Consider the following 21,177-nt stretch of genomic DNA (forward strand, 5'->3'; position numbering starts at 1 on the left):
AATTTGTGTGAGATTGAGGGCATCAAGCTTAGATTGTAGGATGGCTGGGGTGTTAAGCATGTTCCAGTTTAGGTCGCCTAGCAGCACGAGCTCTGAAGATTGATGTGGGGCAATCAGTTCACATATGGTGTCCAGAGCACAGCTGGGGGCAGAGGGTGGTCTATAACAGGCGGCAACGGTGAGAGACTTGTTTTTAGAGAGGTGGATTTTTAAAAGTAGAAGTTCAAATTGTTTGGGTACAGACCTGGATAGTAGGACAGAACTCTGCAGGCTATATTTGAAGTAGATTGCAACACCGCCCCCCTTTGGCAGTTCTATCTTGTCTATCTTGTTGTAGTTAGGGATGAAGATTTCAGACTTTTTGGTGGTCTTCCTAAGCCAGGATTCAGACACAGCTAGAACATCCTGGTTGGCAGATTGTGCTAAAGCAGTGAATAAAACAAACTTAGGGAAGAGGCTACTAATGTTAACATGCATGATACATATATGGACGAGCGATGTCACAGCGGAACGGACTAAGATACTAAGTAGAATAGTATAGAATACAGTATGTACATCTAAGATGAGTAATGCCAGATATGTAAACATTATTAAAGTGACTAGTGTTCCATTCCTTAAAGTGGCCAGTGATTTCTAGTCTATGCCTATAGAATGCAGCATCTAATGTGCTAGTGATGGCTGTTTAACAGTCTGATGGCCTTGCTAGAAGCTGTTTTTCAGTCTCTCTGTCCCAGCTTTGATGCACCTGTACTGACCTCGCCTTCTGGATGATAGCGGGGAGAACAGGCAGTGGCTCGGGTGGTTGATGTCCTTGATGATCTTTTTGGCCTTCCTGTGACATCGGGTGCTGTAGGTGTCCTGGAGGGGGGGGGGGTAGTTTGCTCCTGGTAATATGTTGGACAGACCACACCACCCTCTGGAGAGCCTTGTGGTTGTGGGCGGTATAGTTTCTGTACCAGGCGGTGATACAGCCTGACAGGATGCTTTCAATTGTGCATCTGTAAAAGTTTGAGGGTTGTAGGTGATTTTTTTTTAGCCTCCTGAGGTTGCACCTTCTTCACCACACTGTCTGTGTGGGTGGTCCATTTCAGTTTGTCAGTGATGTGTACGCCAAGGAACTTGAAGCTTTCCACCTTCTCCACTACGGTCCTGTCGATGTAGATATGGGGGTGCACCCTCTGCTGTTTCCTGAAATCCACCATCATCGCCTTTGCCTTGTTGACGTTGAGTGAAAGGTTGTTTTCCAGGCACCACACTCCCAGAGCCCTCATTTCCTCCCTGTAGGCTGTCTCGTCATCGTTGGTAATCAAGCCTACTACTGTTGTGTCGTCTGCAAACTTGATGATTGAGTTGGAAGTGTCTTTGGTCACGCAGTCATGGGTGAACAGGGAGTACAAGAGGGGGCTGAGCAAGCAGCCCTGTATTGAGGATCAGCGAAGTGTAGGTGATGTTTCCTACCTTCACCACCTGGGAGCAGCCCGCCCGTCAGGAAGTCCAGGACCCAGTTGCACAAGGCGGGGTTCAGACCCAGGGCCTCGAGATTAATGATTGGAGGGTACTATGGTGTTGAATACTGAGCTATAGTCAATAAACAGCATTCTTACATAGTTATTGCCCTCTTACCCGCTCTCCTCCCCTTTTCCGGTCCAAGCCCTGGATAATCGGCCATTGGTGTTCCGGCACTATCACATGCATCACTCACCCATGCACCAAGATAGCCTTCCCTTCCTCATCACCTACGCACCCGTACACAAAGTAATTCTCAGCCTCCCGTGTCTCTAACGTCATGACCCCAACATCTCCTGGTCAAGGATGAAAATCACTGTCTGGGCACCCGGAAGACCTGATTTCCCTTACCATGTGGTTCCAAGTCGGTTGAGAGTCCTGTGGTTGCTGTCCAGCCCGACATCCCGGACATTTACCAGGATCTACCCTGTGTCCGTGGCTGAAACCGAGGCCATGGAGGAGTACATCCAGGAGGCTCTCCAACAGGGTTTGATCTGCACATCCACCTCTCCTGCATCGGCAGTCTTCTTCTTTGTGGCCAAGAAGGACGGAGGTCTAAGTCCGTGCATCGACTACAGGGGCTTCAATTCCATCACCACCAAGTATCGCTACCCTCTCCAGTTGGTGCCTGTGTTTTTTTTTTAACTAAACTGGACCTGCAGAGTGCCTAAAATCTGATCCGGAAGGGGGATGAATGGAAAATGGCCTTCAGCACGATGTCTGGGAACTACGAGTACTTGGTGATGTCTTATGGATTAGCCAATGCAGCGTCAGTGGTCCAGGCATTCGTGAATGAGGCCAATGAGGCCTTCTGCCTACTGAAGGGGAATTTCACCACTGGATGAATTTTGCCCTTTCTCTGTCAAAACCTTGAAGAGAGGCTTGGTGGAGGAAACCCACAACAGCGGTGTCATCTGCATTTAAAAAAATGTGTGGGCTGCGTCAGAGGCTTGACAATCATTTATGTACAGTATTGGTGAAAGTACGCAACCTTGAGGGGCTCCTGTATTCACCATTCCAGATGTAGAGATGGCGGAGTTAAACTTCACTTGTTGAGTAAGGCTAACAAGGAAACTATTAATTCACTTGATCAGTAGAGAGTTGACATCCAAATTTACCTGCTTCTCCACCAGTAGGTGGGGTTGGATGGTGTTAAACACGCTACGCAATTTTCACTAGGCTATTTGCCTTTTCTAAATGTTCCTAGATATTTTTCAGCATGACCAGTAACACATCATAATCATCCCTGGAGACACAGTAGGTAAGTTCAGTAAGCTTCTCCTATTTTGTTTATCTGCCTTTTTCTTATCATTAAATTACTCACCTTCTGCACATGCTTCCTGTCTCCCAGCATCATCATTACATGCCAGTAGAGAATGCAAATTTTTATTTAGGTCAGAAGACCTCTTTTATAAGGGAGACCTGGACCTTCTCTTTTGAGAAAAAAAATCCATCCCCCACCCTTGCTCCAGAAACCGATAAGTGGTTGAGGAGATGTCAATTCGTTAACAGGCGAACATAAAGGTGTCCTCCCCTCCTTGATAGGGGGCGTATGAGGAGCTTTGAGAGTTATTTAAGATAATCTTCAAAGAGGTAGGGTTTCAGATGTTTTCGGAAGATGGGCAGGGACTCCAATGTCCTGACTTTAGGGGGAAGCTTGTTCCACCATTGGGGTGCTCGGACACAGAAGAGCTTTTACTGGGCTGAGCGGGAGCTGTCTTCCCATAGGGGTGGGAGGGCCAAGAGACCAGAAGTGGTGGAACGAAGTGCTCAGGTTATGATGTAGGGTTTGGCCATAGCCTTTGCACTCTGGGACTGAGACACAGTGGAGTTATCAAACGTGATGGAGAGGTCTGGGAGCAGGCAGTCCTTTTCCAGGAGGAAGACCAGCTCAGTTTTGTCGAGGTTGAGCTTGAGGTGGACCAACATTAAGCTGAGATGGGGGGAAAGAGAAGAGTAGTTGAGTGTCATAAGCATAGCAATGATAGGAGAGACCATGTAAGGATATAACAAAGCCAAGTGACTTTGTGTAAAGAGAAAAGAGGAGAGGACCTATAAACAAGCCCTGGGGGAAACCAAGTGAGAGTACGTGATGCAGACACAGATTCTCTCCACACCACCTGGTAGGAGCGACCTGCCAGGTAGGATGCAATCTAGGAGTGTGCAGAGGCTGAGATCCCCAACCCTGAGAGGGTGGAGAGGAGGATCTGATGGTTCACAGTGTCGAAGGCAGCTGATACATCTAGGAGGATAACAACAGAGGAGAGATTCCGCTTTGGCAGAGCGGAGAGCCTCTGACTCAGGGGAGAGTGGTCTCAGTTGAGTAAGCCTTCTTGAAGCCTGACTGGTTAGGGTCAAGAAGATGGTTCTGAGAGAGATAGTGAGAGTTGGTCAGACAGTCCGCTCAAGTGTTTTGGAAAGAAAATAAATGGATAACGGTCTGTAGTGTTTGACTTCAGAGGGGTTGAGTGATGGTTTCTTGAAGAGGAGAGCAACTCTGGCCATCTTGAAGTCAGAGGGGATGAAGCCAGTGTTCATGGATGAGTTGATAAGGGAAGTGAGGAATGGCAGAAGTTCTCCAGAGATGGTCTGGAGAAGGGGTACAATTGGGCAGGTTGTCGGGCGACCAGACATCATTAGTTACAGGCTTTCTTCTGGAGAGAGAGGGAGAAAGAAGTCAAGGCATATGGTAATTCTGTGTGAGTGGGACCATTGGACTCAGCAGGCTGAGTGAAAGAGGAACAGATGTCTTCAACCATTTTTCAAAAGTGGTTGACAAAATCATCAGGCAGAGAGGGAAGAGAGGAGGATGAGGTGGAGGACTAAGGAGGGAGGAGAAAGTAGAGAAGAGTTTCCCAGGAAGCTTGACATTTAGAGTGATAGACAGTGGCCGTAGCTGCAGATATAGAGGAAGAGAAGGTAGAGAGGAGGGAGTGGAAAAATGATAGGTCCTCCGGAAGTTTAGTTTTTTCCCGCTCAGTTGCCCGAAGCTCTGTTCTGTCAGCACGCAGTGAGTCAGTCAGCCACGGAGCGGGAGGGGAAGATCGTAAAACAAAGTAGTGATCAGAAACATGGAGGGTGGTTGCAGTGAGATTAGTAGGCGGAGAGCCTCTAGGGAAGATGAGGTCAAGCGTATTGCCTGCCTTGTGAGTGGGAGGTGACTGGGATAGGGTGAGGTCAAAAGAGAAAAGAAGTGGAAAGAAAGTAATTGAAGACAGGCGTCGGGAGGTTAAGGCCACCCAGTACAAGCAGTAAAACTAACTTGGTGTCAATCTCATTGAGGAAATCACCAAGGGCACCTGGTGAGCGATAGATGACAACAATGTTAAGACTGTGAGAGAACACATAGTCAGATGATGAGAGAGCAGCTGGAGTAGCAGTGTTCTTTGGGGAAATCCATACCTCCATGAGGGCCAAAAAGTGTAGGGACTGAAGTGTGAACTCAGCCTTATTGACCGCAGATCAGCAGTTCAGAACACTGCCGGACACCAGGAACTCCACGTGGGTTGTGCTTGCAGTGTACACTAAATTAGAAGGGTTGCAGCCACTGGAGCTTCTGTAAAACCTATAGGCAGAGGAGCAAACTGGGATGGGAAACACAGTCATACTTGCAAAAGCTACAAAATAGCAAAATGAGATCATCAGAAAATAACTAGGTAAGATACACAAGTGAGAGTGGTGTGGAGCCTTTATCTCTCTCCTTCTTCAAATAACTCAGTAGAACAACCCTGCAGAACGTCTTTTTTTCCAGTGTCAGTCTTCGCTTTGGTAACAACACCACAGCTGCCAATACTGCCAATGAAAAAACTGTGGATGCAGTACTAGTACTACCTCCCAGCACTGATTGCTGATTGCCTGGCAGAAGTGAAAAAACTCCCTACAATACAACACGCCCACAATTTAGCAAGGCTCTTACACAAATAGGCCTGAAACTAATCCTAAATCCTCCACGACAGTCACAAGTACTGAGCAATCAGACAGCTCAAACGGCAATAATTGACTAGGCTACTAGGTAAAATAAAATACTTGTCATTTTATCTTTGAATTGTCTTGCACAATTAACTTGATTGGGATCCACAACACGTCATTTGCCTGATGACGGGCAAGTGAAGAGGAGAGTCTTGTTTCATACTAGAGGATTTTTGTACACGTTCCCTCACCCTGCCGCCTCCTGGATTACCTTTTAACTTTTCAAAAGGAGGAGAGAGAGGACAAATTGAGAAAAGGCCCTGGATTCAGATAGGCAAAGCTTCTCATGTAAGCATGTCAGCTAACATAAAAATACTTACTGTTAGTTATCTAACAGGAGGAAAACAGATTAGGAAATATAAATAGAATTACCTGTCATGAACTGGTAATCTGGGAAATTAAATCATTTGAATTACATTTATCAGCTACATGAAGTGTACATGAAGTGTCCTTCCTATAACCTAATTATATAACGTTCCTTCTTGATACGAGAATGAATTGTTAATTGTTGGGAACAAGGTGATGTGCCACGACCATTGAAAATAGGAGGCGTTAAGACCTTTTGAATTGAAACCAAGGTGGACAGTGGTAAATCATATGCGGAAGCGGACTTTGTCAGGTGCTCTCGGAAATGTTTATAATTGTCGGTCCAAACTAAGGTTCACCTTCAAGCCTCTCTTATAAACACAGACCCATAGTGGCAATGGAGGCTCAACACTGCCACTGTTATGGCAGTTGTCGGTTAGGGGTAGAAGAGGGTGGGTAGATCTTTCTTGTGAGGGGGAGAAATTAATCCAACTCTGATTGGTTTTACGGTAGTGCGTGGTCACTCCCTGTCCAACTACACCCACCTCTCTTGGTCAGGGGGTCACACTAAAAGGAATGAATCCCCTGGGTCCATAAACAGAAAAAAAATGGGATCAGAAAGATCCGGATACTGTAATCTTCTTTTTTGCCATTTGGATTTTCAATGCATTGAACAGGGCCTAGTTTCCCAGAGCCTTCATAGCGTTAGGATCACCATTAGAACCATTTTATGATGTATCTTTAGTAGCCAAGGTGTTTCCCAGAGCCTTCGTTAGTAAGATGGCTCTAAAAAACCTTTGCACATCTACGAGTGATTCAGACCACTTGTAGAGCAGCCAAAGTGTATCGTTATATTTTACCCTTCTATTTTACCCTTCTGCATTACTTTATTCACAGATGATCTCCGCTAAACATAGAATCAAGATATTTAGGCTGTCTAACTTCCGAATAAAGGTGACTACAAATACAAAGAATTGTTTACAAATGAGTGCAGTATAAAATTATGCTTCAAATGAAAACCGAGTTGACTTAAGAGATAAACATGGGCCTATATGGACAATTTCAATCATATAGAAATCATTTGAAATCAAATTTTATATGTCATATGTTTTGTACAACAGGTCTAGACTAACATTGAAATGCTTACTTATGGGCCCCTCCCAACAATGAAAAGAGAGAAAAATAAAATAGGGAATAAATACACAATGAGTGTTTTTATGTTTTTAGAAACGATAACTTGTTTTTAAATGTTTTTAGAAACGATAACTTGGCTATACACACAGGCTACCAGTACTGAGTCGATGTGCAGGGGTACGAGGTCATTGAGGTAGATATGTACATATACAGTGCCTTCAGAAACTATTCATTCCCTTTGACTTATTCCACATTTTGTCATGTTACAGCCTCAATTCAAAATGGAATAGATACATTTTTTTCTCTCTCTCACCCATCTACACACACACCATACCCCATAATGACAAAGTGAAAACATGTTTTTAGAAATGTATTGAGAAGTAAATACAAAAATATCTAATTTACATAAGTATTCACACCCCTGAGTCAAAACATATTAAACTCAGCAAAAAAAGAAACGTCCTCTCACTGTCAACTGTGTTTACTTTCAGCAAACTTAACGTGTATATATTTGTATGAACATAATAAGATTCAACAACTGAGACAATAACTGAACAAGTTCCACAGACATGTGACTAACAGAAATGGAATAATGTGTCCAAAGGGGGGTCAAAATCAAAAGTAACAGCCAGTATCTGGTGTGGCCACCAGCTGCATTAAGTACTGCAGTACATCTCCTCCTTATGGACTACACCAGATTTGCCAGTTCTTACTGTGAGATGTTACCCCACTCTTCTACCAAGGAACCTGCGAATTCCTGGACATTTCTGGGGGGAATGGCCCTACCTCTCACCCTCCGATCCAACAGGTCCCACACGTGCTCAATGGGATTGAGATCTGGGCTTTTTGCTGGCCATGGCAGAACACTGACATTTCTGTCTTGCAGGAAATCACACACAGAACGAGCAATATGGCTGGTGGCACATTGTCATGCTGGAGGGTCATGTCAGGATGAGCCTGCAGGAAGGGTACCACACGAGGGAGGAGGATGTCTTCCCTGTAACGCACAGCATTGAGATTGCCTGCAATGACAACAAGTTCAGTCCTATGATGCTGTGACACACCGCCCCAGACCATGATGGACCCTCCACCTCCAAATCGATCCCGCTCCAGAGTACAAGCCTCGGTGTAACGCTCATTCCTTCAACGATAAACGTGAATCCGACCATCACCCCTGGTGAGACAAAACCGTGACTCGTCAGTGAAGAGCACTTTTTGCCAGTCCTGTCTGGTCCAGCGACGGTGGGTTTGTGCCCATAGGCGACGTTGTTGCCAGTGATGTCTGGTGAGGACTGCCTTACAACAGGCCTACACGCCCTCAGTCCAGCCTCTCTCAGCCTATTGCGGACAGTCTGAGCATTGATGGAGGGCTTGTGCGTTCCTGGTGTAACTCAGGCAGTTGTTGTTGCCATAATGTACCTCTCCAGTAGGTGTAATGTTCGGATGTACCGATCCTCTGCAGGTGTTGTTACACGTGGTCTGCCACTGCGAGGGCGATCAGCTGTCCGTCCTGTCTCCCTGTAGCGTGTCTTAGGTGTCTCACAGTACTGACATTGCAATTTATTGCCCTGGCCACATCTGCAGGCCTCATGCCTCCTTGCAGCATGCATAAGGAACGTTCACGCAGACCCTGGGCATCTTTCTTTTGGTCTTTTTCTGAGTCAGTAGAAAGGACTCTTTAGTGTCCTACGTTTTCATAACTGTGACCTTAATTGCCTACCGTCTGTAAGCTGTTAGTGTCTTAACGACCGTTCCACAGGTGCATGTTCATTAATTGGGAAACAGTGTTAAAACCCTTTACAATGATGATCTGTGAAGTTATTTGGATTTTTACAAATTATCTTTGAAAGACAGGGTCCTGAAAAAGGGACATTTATTTTTTTGCTGAGTTTAGAATCACCTATGGCAGTGATTACAGCTGTGAGTCTTTCTGGGTACGTCTCTAAGAGCTTTGCACACCTGGATTGTACAATATAAAAATGATTCAAACTCTGTGAAGTTTTCCACCATTGCTAGACAGCCATTTTTAAGTCTTACCATACATTTTCAAGGCAATTTAAGTCAAAACTGTAACTCGGCCACTCAGGAACATTCAATGTAGTCTTGGTAAGCAATTCCAGTGTATATTTGGCCTCGGGTTTTAGGTTATTGTCCTGCTGAAAGGTGAATTTGTCTCCCAGAGTCTGTTGGAAAGCAAACCAAACCAGGTGCCTGTGTTTAGCTCTATCCAGTTTCTTTTTATTCTAAAAAAACTCCCTAGTTATTGCCGATGACATTATACAACCTCCACCATGCTTGGAAATATGAAGAGTGATACTCAGTGGTGTTGGACTTGCCCAAACATGATGCTTTATTATTTAGACATACAGTTCATTTCTTTAATACATTTTTTGCAATTATACTTTAGTGCCTTATTGCAAACAGGATGCACGTTTTGGAATATTTTTATTCTATAGAAGCCTCCCTCTTTTCACTCTGTCATTTAGGTTAGTATTTTGGAGTAATTACAATGTTGTTGATCCATCCTCAGTTTTCTCCTATCACAGCCATTCAACTCTGTTCCTGTTTTAAAGTCACCATTGGCCTCATGGTGAAATCCCTGAGTGGTTTCCTTCCTCTTTGGGAACTGGAGTTAGGAAGGACGCCTGTATCTTTGTAGTGACTGGGTGTATTGATACACCATCCAAAGTGTAATTAATAACTTCACCATGCTCAAAGGGATATTCAGTGTCTGCTTTTTTATAAACATTTTGCCAATCTACCAATAGGTGCCCTTTGCGAGGCATTGGAAAACCTCCCTGGTGCTTGGGATTGAATCTGTGTTGGAAATCCACTGCTCGACCGAGGGACCTTGTATGTGTGGGGTACAGAGATGAGGTTGTCATTTAAAAATATTATGTTAAAAACTATTATTGCAACATATTAGGTGACTTGTTAAGCAAATTTTTATTCCAGAACTTAAACGAAACAGTTGAATACCTATTAACTCAAGATATTTCAGCTTTAAATGTTTTATTAATTTGTAAAAAAAATTGTGGGTAGGCCAGTGACACAAAATCTCAATTGAATACATTTTCAATTCACGCTGTAACACAACACAATGTGGGAAAAAGTCAAGGGGTGTGAACACTTTCACACAATAGCAGCAATGTATGTGATGAGTCAAAAGAGTTAGTGCATAAAGGGTCAATGCAGATAGTCCGGGTAGCTATTTGGCTAACTATTTCTCGGTCTTATGTCTTGAGCGTAGAAGCTGTTCATTGTCCTGCCGGTTCTAGACTTGGTGAATCGTACCGCTTGCCATGCGGTAGCAGAGAGAACAGTCTATGACTTGGGTGGCTGGAATATTTGACCATTTTTAGGGCCTTCCTCTGACACCGCCTGGTATAGAGGTCCTGGATGGCAGGGAGCTCAACCCAAGTGATGTACAAGGCCGTACGCACTATCCTCTGTAGTGTGATGATGCAGCCAAGATGCTCTGAACGGTGCACCTGTAGAACTTTTTGAGGATCTGAGTGCCCATGCCAAATCTTTTCAGCCTCCTGATGGGGATGTGGCATTGTCGTGTCTTCTTCAAGACTGTTGGTGTGTGTGGACTATGTTAATTCCTTAGTGATGTGGACAACGAGGAACTTGAAGCTCTTAACCCGATCCACTACAGCCCCGTTGATGTGGATGGGGTGTGCTCAGCCCTCCGTTTCCTGTAATCCATGATCAGCTCCTTTGTCTTGCTTACGTTGAGGAAGAGGTTGTTGTCCTGGCACCACACTGCCGGGTCTCTGACCTCTTCCCTATAGGCTGTCTCATCGTTGTCGGTGTTCTGTCCTACCACCGTGAAGTCATCAGCAAACGACCACAAAGTCATGGATGTTTTATTTATTACACTCATATAGCAGTCAATACAAACTGAAAACCATGAGTTAATGGATAAGAGCAAAAAAAAAAAGGGGGGTTTATCCAGATTCCAAGAACACAGGATGAGATGTTACTATCCTTTGTGCAAGTACTTCCAAGAGTTAATGAACAGTGAGCCTGGTGAAATTTGGGGAGCGCATCGTCAGTAGTGTACCTTTGGTTCCTAGGGTGTTTCGGCCTTTCACACTATACACCCTCCCCAAAGGCGGCCAGCGACAGGGTGATCAATCCTACGCTTGCGTCCCATTCCCAATTAGTCATAGGAGTTGCCTTGTTGATGATAGCCAACATCCCATGGGACTATGCATGGCAGAGGCGTCCTCCTCCCTGAGTCAAGCATTGTTGACCGCATACCTTCTGGCCCTCTCACTTCGGGGCCCAGCTGGGGTCTTTCCTCTTCATCCAGAGCCACTGACTGCTGCCTTCTGCCGCCTCCGATACAGCTTTGATTGCCGAACGCTGGCTCTGGCCCTTAATTCCAAGGTCTCTAAGCAGTCTGGTTGTAGATGTTGCCACAAAACCTCTGCAGCCCACCTCCACTGGTCGGACTTCTGTGTTCCAGCCATGATGCCGTGCTTCGGCAGCTAGATCGGCATAGCGTAGATGCTTTCGCTCATAAGCCTCATCTACTGAGTCCTCCCAGGGTACTGTGAGCTCAATGATGAAGACCTTCTTGAGCGAACGGGACCAGAGCACCATGTCAGATCTTAGGGTGGTGGTTGCGATCTCCGGAGGAAACACAAGTTGCCGGCCAATGTCAGCTAGCATTTTGCAGTCGCGGGCCAAGCGCAGCTGGTCTCGCCCGAATGGTGTCGAGCCGCGCTTCGGTGGTTTAGCCCCTTCGCGGACAAAGTTTGTCCGTAAGGGGTGTGATGCTGCTGGGGGTGGTAGGGAGTTGGTGGCAGCTCGCTTGTCCTCCAGGGCGGACGCAAGGTTTCTAAGGACTTGGTTGTGATGCCAAGTGTAGCGTCCTTGGGTGAGGCTTGTTTTACACCCTGTGAGAATGTGCCTGAAGTTGGCTGGCATGGAACAGAGGGCACAGTCCGGATCTTCACCATACCATTGGTGAAGATTAACTGGAGTTGGAAGGACGTCATATGTTGCTCTGATGGAAAAGCTCAACCGCCTCGCTTCCATGGCCCACAGATCCTTCCAGCTGATCTTCCTCTTCTCCACACTGTCCCATAGAGTCCACTGTCCCTGTTTGGAAAGAGAGACTGCCTTGGCCCACCTTGCAGCCTCCTCCTGATGGCGTACTTCCTGCACTATCATCTTCCGCCGCTGCAGTATTAAAGTGACTCCTTAATCATGTACCATTCAGTTCTAGACTTTGGTATAGTCAGTTGGTTCTGTCTGCGGGTGTTCCCGGCTGTCACTGTGATTCAATCAGGGGGTAGCCAGTCTCTGAATTTATGGTTTAGGAGGCTGACAGAGAAGTCATGCAGAGTTGTGTCTGTCTTTCTTGAAGCCGGGGTAGGGACAGGGTCTGAAGTGCCTCAGTATAACTGGAGTATCCTCCTAGAAGAGTGTGGCATGCTCTCTTCTGAATAGACTTGAATAGACTGGGCCTGGGTCAGTGAGCTATTCCAAGCGGTAGCAGTATACTCCAGGGTAGGGAATATGTAGCCGGTGTAAATGCTCACCAGTTCTTCCTGTGGCACATGGAACCTTTTAAGGCGGTAAAGGAGAAAACGCTTTCTGTTGCTCTTGGTAGCAACCTGCTCTTCACATTGTCCTTCTGTACCTTCTGTACCATTACCCCTAAAATCTTCACACTAATTGATTGATCAAATTTCATAGACCATTTAAAAACAAAATACAATATATTATACGGTAAGGGCGCTCCAGCAGGTGACGCATACAATTTAAGAAAATCATCAAGGATAACACAATGAAGCTTAAAAGCTTATTTCTATGGTGGTCCTTTTGGGCCACACACTTTGAGATCCTGGCCCTCGATCTGGAGAGGGCATGGGACAGTGACAGTCACTGATATGGACCTTTTACTTGGCAGGGTTCAGTGACATTCTGCTTGCATGATACCATGTGTCGAAGTTGTTCAGGGCCTGCTGTGGTGTACTGATGTTTCTTGTTGTACACGTGTGGACCAGATTTAGATTGTCAACATATTTCCCCCTATTGTGGACATCCTGGGCTGCACTGTCTATGACCGCAAGGAAGATTAGAGGACCCAGAAGAGTTCATTTAGCCACACCTCCCGTCAGCTCCTGCCAGTCTGAGAGGCCGTCTTGGTAGCGTACCTATTGTTTGCGGCCGGTCACAAAAGTGCAGCCATGCTGTGAGGGCAGGTGTGACACCCAGTTGTATTAGGTGTTCAATGGCGATGGTGTGGTCAATTTTGTCAAAGGCCTTGTAGAAGTCAGTGGTGATTTAGGATGGTTATGGTGGAGATGATGTCTGATTGCTTGTATAAACAGTCCAGGAGGCTAACAAATGCAGGGGTACATGATCTTTCTGGTCTGCTTCCAAACTGTCTGCGGCCTATGTTGCGTGTAATGTCTTCCTTCATCCAGGTGGCAGTGAAGCTCTCAGCAATTTTTGATAGTTGTGGTGTCAGAGATATTGACCGTAGCTGGTCGATTTATGGAGGGTGGGTCTTGGGGATGGGCACGACGGTGGCTTCTTTCCACTGGGAGGGGAATTCACCTTGCTGGATTGAGGATGTCACAGATGGGTTGACTCAACTTGCAGGCAAATTCTCGTAGGATCCGCTGTGGCACACCGCGGGCTTTGTTGGTTGTGATCACATGCAGCTTGTCATACACCTCCAAGGGTTCGAGGCTGGGAGGATTGTTGTGTCCAGTGATTGGCTGACCTGAGAAAACCGGTTGTTAATTTAATTTGCTATTCCAACTTTATTGTTCTGATCACGGCTAGGAATATAGATTTCAGAGGGGCTTTTTTCATTTCCAGACATGGTTTGCACCTGTCTGTGCCACTGTTTTCTTTTTTGTAATCATTTTTGTAATGATTAGGTCCAGTATTGCCTCACCTCTGGTACCATCTTGCACAACTTGGGTTAGCCCATTTCCTTGATAGACAGTGTTTGGGTAAAATCTATTAGTCTTAGAGTGTGACCAGACCATAGTTAGGATACTCCATTTTTAATAGGTCTGATGATGGTCTCTATAAGATGGTCTCAATGCATTTTGGTGAGGAAACTGAGGGGGGATGTAAACAGTACATATGGCAATAGAGAGGAGGCGAGGCCGGTGGCAAGGTCTCACCCAAAACCACAGGCACTCCAAATATTCTGGGACAGAGATATATGACAGCTTGCGGGATGGGATGCTATCTCTAATGCACAGAGACATGCCTCCTTCGCTACTAAAAATATTTAATTTTCATGAAATCACAAGTGCAATATAGCAAAACACAGCTTAGCTTGTTGTTAATCCACCTGGCGTGTCAGATTTCAAAAAACCTGTACAGCGAGAGCAAACCAAGTGTTTATGTGAGGACATCTGTCCCAGCAGACAAAACATTACAAACAGCTAGCAGCAAAGTAGATTGGTCACGAAAGTCAGAAAAGCAATAAAATTAATCGCTTACCTTTGATGATCTTCGGATGTTTGCACTCACGAGACTCCCAGTTACACAATAAATGTTCCTTTTGTTCGATAAAGATTATTTTTATATCCAAAAACCTCCATTTGGTTGGTGCGTTTTGTTCAGAAATCCACAGGCTCGTGCAGGTCATGACGGGCAGATGAAATTTCCAAATAGTATCCGTAAAGTTCGTAGAAACATGTCAAATGTTTTTTATAATCAATCCTCAGGTTGTTTTTACAATAAATAATATTTCAACCGGACCGTCGCTTTTTCAATAGGAGAGAGAGAGAAAATGTCTGCTCCAAGCTGTTGCGCATGCAAAACTCTGGGGACACACAGCCATCCACTGGCGCGATGTGATCGTTCTGCTCATTTTTCAGAATAAAAGGCTGAAACTATGTCTAAAGACTGTTCACACCATGTGGAAGCCATAGGGAAAGGAATCTTGTTGATATCCCTTTAAATGGAGGGAAGGCATGCAATGGAACTGGGAGCTTTCCAAATAAGAGGCACTTCCTGGTCTGACAATTATATGCATATTCTAGCTTCTGGGCCTGAGAAATATTCAGTTTCATTTGGGTACGTTTTTCATCCAAACATCAAAATACTGCCCCCTACACTCAACAGGTTAATGGACAAGGTTGCTTTTAGCCCCCCCACACAGCTTTTTTGCCCTCCAAACAGCCTCAATTTATCAGGGCATGGACTCTACAAGATGTCGAAAGCGTTCCACAGGGATGCTGGCCCATGCTTCCAATGCTTCCCACAGTTGTGACAAGTTGGCTGGATGTCCTTTGGGAAACACATAGGAAACTGTTGAGCATGAAAAACCCAGCAGCGTTGCAGTTCTTGACACAAACCGGTGCACAAACTGGGATCTTGCTGGTTTACAATGGTCTAGATGTCAATTAAGTTTCGCGAGTTTGTCTGATGTGGGAGTACATTATTTAAAGTTTGGGAGCACTCGGAGGGTCTATTTCCAACAATAGTTTGAATATACAGGGAGTTACGACTTGCTCTCTTCCCTCTCCGGCATCCTCTCTGGCGAAGTATACTGTGAGCTTTGAGAGCTTTGTGAGCATCTTTTGAAAACTTCTTAATTAAGAATGTCAGTGAGTAGCTCTGGGATGCTGAGCAGTTTGATGAAGAAGTCTGTTTAATCATCCAGTTTAGCATTTTCCTTATAGGATTTCAAGATATTTACTATGTAGACTTGATAAGCTACCATAAAATTATTGTTTAAGTAAAATGTGTACATAGAAAAACTATTGAAGATTAAATTAACAGGAGTAAATTAGCAGGAGTAAACAACCAAGGCTGCCATATGGCGCCATGGCATCCACGGAAACTGAGTGAACAGAGAGTGCAGGAGGAGACTAAGGGGCCCCCATGTTGAGGGTCAGCGTGGTGAATATGATATGCCTATGCTCACCACTTGAGGACGGCCCGTCAGGAAGTCCAGGATCCAGTTGCAGAGGGAGGTGTTCAGTTGAGCTTGGAGGGCACTATGGTGTTGAACGCTGAGCTGTAGTTGATGAACAGCATTCTCACATACACTGTAGGTGTTCCTCCTGTCCAGGTGGGAGAGAGCAGTATGGAGTGCAATAGAGATTGCGTCAGCTGTGTATCTGGTGGGGCGGTATGTGAATTGGAATGTGTCCAGGGTGTTTGGGATGATGATGTTGATGTGAGCCATGATGTGATGTGAGCCTTTCAAAGCATTTCATGGCTACAGATGTGAGCGCTACGGGGCGATAGTCATTTAGACAGGTTACCTTCACGTTCTTGGGAAATGGTACTATGGTGGTCTGCTTGAAATATGTAGATATTACAGACGGTATCAGGGAGAGGTTACAAATGTCAGTGAAGACACTTGCCAGTTGGTCAGTGCATGTGCAAAGTACGGGTCCTGGTAATCTGTCTGGCCCCGCGGCCTTGTGAATGTTAACCTGTTTAAAGGTCTTACTAACATTGGCTATGGCTATGGACAGTCATCCGGAACAGTTGGTGCTCTCATGGATGGTTCAGTGTTGCTTGCCTTGAAGCAAGCATAGAAGGCATTTAGCTCGTCTGGTAAGCTTGTGTCACTGGGCAGTTCGCAGCCTGGTTTTCCTTTGTAATCCATTATAGTTTGCAAGCCCTGGTTCATTTGACGAGCATCAGAACCGGCATAGTAGGGTTCGATCTTAGTCCTGTATTGAAGGTTTGCCTGTTTGATGGCTCGTCAGAGATTGTAGCGGGATTTCTTATAAGTGTCCGGGTTAGCGTCCCGCTCCTTGAAACTGGCAGCTCCAGCCTTTATCTCAGTGCGGATGTTGCTTGTAATCCATGGCTTCTGGTTGGGATATGTACGCATGGTTACTGTGGGGGCTACATTGATGCTCTTGGTAATGAAGCCGGTGACTGATGTGGTAAACTCCCCATTGTTATCGGATGAATTCCAGAACATATTCCAGTGCTAGTGTAACAGTCCTGTAGCTTAGAAACCGCTTCATCAGACCACTTTCATAATTGTTTCTTCCTGTTTGAAAAAGCAGGAATCAGGAGGATAGAGTTATGGTCAGATTTGCGAAAGGGATGGTGAGAGAGAGCCTTGCATGTGCTTCTGTTTGTGAAGTAAAGGTGATATAAATGTTGTTGCTTCTAGTTGCACAGGGTGACATGCTGGATTATTTTTTGGGTAAAACGTATTTTAGTTTCTCTTCATTAAAATCACCGGCCACAACAAGCATTGGGGTGCGCATTTTCTTGTTTGCCTATGGCCCTATACAGCTCGTTGAGTGCGGCCTTTGCACCAGCATCTATGAAAATTATAGATGAAAACTCCCTTGGTAAATAGTATGGTCTGCAGCTTATCATGAGTTATTCTAACTCGGGTGAGTAAAAACTCGAGACCTCCTTAATATTAGAAATCGCACACCAGCTGTGGTTAACAAAGACACACCCCTCCCCCCTCATCTTAACCAAGGCTGCCAAGAAGTCTTGACGATGCATGGAAAAGCCAGCAAGATGTATATTATCCATATCCTTGTTCAGTCACGACTCCGTGAAACATGGAATATTACAGTTCTTCAGGTCCTGTTGATACGATTTTGAGCAGAGTTCATCCAGTTTGTTCACTAGTGGATGTATGTTAGCAAACAGAATGGAGGGTAGAGGCGGTTTATTTGCACACCATTGAGGTTTAGTCAGGATGTCTGCTCTTTTGCCTCTGCGCCGTCACTTACTTTTTTGAATCCCGGGGATTAGGACCTGGTCCGTGACGACTTGTTGAAGTAGAAATTGTCATCCAAATCGTGGTTAGTGATCGCTGTTCTGATCTCCAGATGCTGGTTTTGTTCATAGGAAATGATAGGGGAGACATTATGTTAAAAAAATTGAAATCAGCATAAAAAACTAAATAAAACATCTGATATCCCCTGTAATGCCATCTTAGATCAATTGAGTTCGATTTGACCACTAAGATACTGTCTGTTTGCCTGTTTAATGATGTGTGACAACATGTGCGCAATGTGTCCAATATGTGATTTAGTGCATTATTACTGGGTAAGCATAATAAGCCACCTCAATTGCCTATTTTCAGCCATGGGTGGTTTTTTAAACATTGTCATCTTAGTTACATTGATATGTCTTAGTTGTAATGACATTCTAAATCCCCCTTCCAGAGCGATCAAGATAATCCAGATTTTCAGCATAAAAAAAAGACATTTAATTATTATTAAAGGTCAGATTGGATTAACAAATCCGAATCCCTATCCAGAGGATCAGAATCAGTTCGCCACTAAGTAGCCTGAGTTATTATACTCAACACTGCCATAAATGTTTCAAATCGTGAATTCAAATTATTTGTGTGATTGGTGTAGCCTTACCTTGGCCTTTTTTTAATGGCCGTGTGGTCCAATCTTGGACAAGTTGTGGGTTACCTGTCAAGAGGAGACACACGGACGCCCGGCTGGCTTAGCTAGCCCAGCTAGCCTGGAGCCTCAAATGGAGGATGCTATCAAACATTTTCAACGCTGCAGGAGCTGTGTTTATTTTGCTTTATTCCGGGACAATATGGACCACCCAGACTTTCAATGTAACAACTGTTTGCTTGCAGAGGACTACAGGGGCGAAGTGGCAAACAAGTAGCGAACCTGGACAAGCTACTGGGGAATCCATGGGCGCCTACTTTTTCTTTCACTTCTACCCCAGTAGCCGGACGCCGCTCTGGTCTAGTGGAAGTGTTGCCGCCATTTTGGCTCTCCACAGCCGACTGGCTGGTACTCTGCAGGAATCCCTTCCGAATGGGTCTCCCCCTTCCCTAGAGAATGGAGCTAGAAGGATAATCCTGGATGACTTGATGGATGTTCCTGTTCTCGAGCCTACCAAATCAAATCAAATGTATTTGTCACATACACATGGTTAGCAGATGTTAATCAAATCAAATCAAATGTATTTGTCACATACACATGGTTAGCAGATGTTAATGCGAGTGTAGCGAAATGCTTGTCTGTTTCTCTGTTTACCACCCAGCCATATGTCACTCGACGTGGAAGTCAAAGACAGCGTCCTCTGGCAACGACGTCTCCTTGGAGATGTTAAGCTTGGACCGGAAACAGAACAGAAACATTCCTTTGATCAGGGACTGGGAGACTATTCAGGATCGAGGCAAAGATGAACGGAGCAAAGTATAGAAAGATCCTTGATGAAAACCTGTTCCAGAGTGCTCAGGACCTCAGACTGGGGCGAAGGTTCACCTTCCAACAGGTCAACGACCCTAAGCACACAGCTAAGACAATGCAGGAGTGGCTTCCGGACAAGTCTCTGAATGTCCTTGAGGGGCCCAGTCAGAGCCCAGACTTGAACCAGATCGAACATCTCTGGAGAGACCTGGAAATAGCTGTGCAGCAACGCTCCCCATCCAACATGACAGAGCTTGAGAGGATCTGCTGAGAAGAATGGGAGATACTCCCCAAATACAGGTGTGCCAAGCTTGTAGTCATACAGAAGACGACTAGAGGCTGTAATCGCTGCCAAAGGTTCTTCAACAAATTACTGAGTAAAGGGTCTGAATATTTATGTAAATGTGATATTTCAGTTTTAATTTGTAATAAATTAAGAAACATTTCTAAAAACCTGTTTTTGCTTTGTCAATATGAGGTATTGTGTCTAGATTGATGAGGGGGAAAAAACAAATTAATCAATTTTAGAATAAGGCCGTAATTTAACAAAATGTGGAAAAAGTCAAGGGGTCTGAATACTTTCCAAAGACACTGTAATCCAAGTAGTATCAGGAATTCCACAGGACAGCTGTCTAGGCCTCTTACTTTTTAATCTTTACTAATGACATGCCACTAACTTTAAGTAAAGCCAGTGTGTCTATCTATACGGATGACTCAACACTATACACGTCAGCTACTACAGCGACTGAAATGACTGCAACACTTTTTTATTTATTTCACCTTTATTTAACTTGAGTTGCAGTTATTTTCAGAGTGGGTGGCAAAGAATAAGTTAGTCCTACATATTTCAAAAACTAAAATAATTATATTTGGGACAAATCATTCACTAAACCCTAAACATTTTAATGAATAATGTGGAAATTGAGCAAGTTGAGGTGACTAAAATGCTTGGAGTAACCCTGGATTGTAAAACTGTCATGGTCAAAATATGTTGATACAACAGTAGCTAAGATTGGGAGAAGTCTGTCGATAATAAAGCTCTGCTCTGCCTTCTTAACATAACTATCAACAAGGCATGTCCTACAGGCCCGAGTTTTGTCACACTTGGACTGCTGTTCAGTCGTGTGGTCAGGTGCCACAAAGAGGGACTTAGGAAAATTACAATTCGCTCAGAACAGGGCAGCACGGCTGGCCCTTAAATGTACATGGAGAGCTAACATTGATAATATGCATGTCAATCTCTCATGGCTCAAAGTGGAGGAGAGATTGACTTCATCACTACTTTTGTAAGAAGTTTTTAAGAAGTATTGACATGTAAGAAGTATTAACATGCTGAATGCACCGAGGTGTCTGTTTAAACTACTAGCACACAGCACAGACACCCCATGCATACCCTACAAGACATGCCACCAGAGGTCTCTTCACATTCCCTATGTCCAGAACAGACTATGGGAGAGGCACAGTACTACATAGAGCCATGACTACATGGAACTCTATTCCACATCAGGTAACTGATGCAAGCAGTAGAATCAGATTTTAAAAACAGATAAAAATACACCTTATGGAACAGTGGGGACTGTGAAGACACACACACACACAGGTACAGACACAGGCATACACACACACATGCTAGCACACGCACTCTATACACACGTCCATTGAAATATTGTTGTATGGTGGTATTATACATTTTGTATTGTATATATGTAGTGGTGTAATATGATGTACTGTTTTATCTTTTGTTTTATGTGTGATGTAAGTGCCATAATGTGATTGGACCCCAGGAAGAGTAGCTCCTGCCTTACAAATAAATACAAATAGTAAATAAAACTTCATAAAAGTGCTAGGTGGATAGTAGTATTACAGAGAAACAACAACAAAACTAACAAAAAAATGTAATAATTTTTTCTTATTATTATATATATATATTTTAAACAGGACCAATATGAGGGGGCACGTACCCGTTTGACCCCTATTGGGATGATGCCTCTGGTGTCCTGAGCCAATGAAAAACAACAGGGTGGTAAGGTTGGGTAGAACTGCACCCTGGTATCGAAGAAGTGGCCCAACTAGCCTGTCTGGCTAAAGAGTGGGAGGGGCTTTCACCTGC

The 21,177-nt window shown here is 44.6% G+C and overlaps 1 pseudogene; it reads right to left on the reverse strand.

Annotated features, from left to right (window-relative positions):
• Nucleotides 1-3,059: 3,059 nt before the first annotated feature.
• LOC112229366 lies at nt 3,060-13,855 on the reverse strand (annotated as a pseudogene).
• Nucleotides 13,856-21,177: the final 7,322 nt, after the last annotated feature.

The sequence above is a fragment of the Oncorhynchus tshawytscha genome, linkage group LG31 (assembly GCF_018296145.1).
Source record: "Oncorhynchus tshawytscha isolate Ot180627B linkage group LG31, Otsh_v2.0, whole genome shotgun sequence".
NCBI lineage: Eukaryota > Metazoa > Chordata > Actinopteri > Salmoniformes > Salmonidae > Oncorhynchus > Oncorhynchus tshawytscha.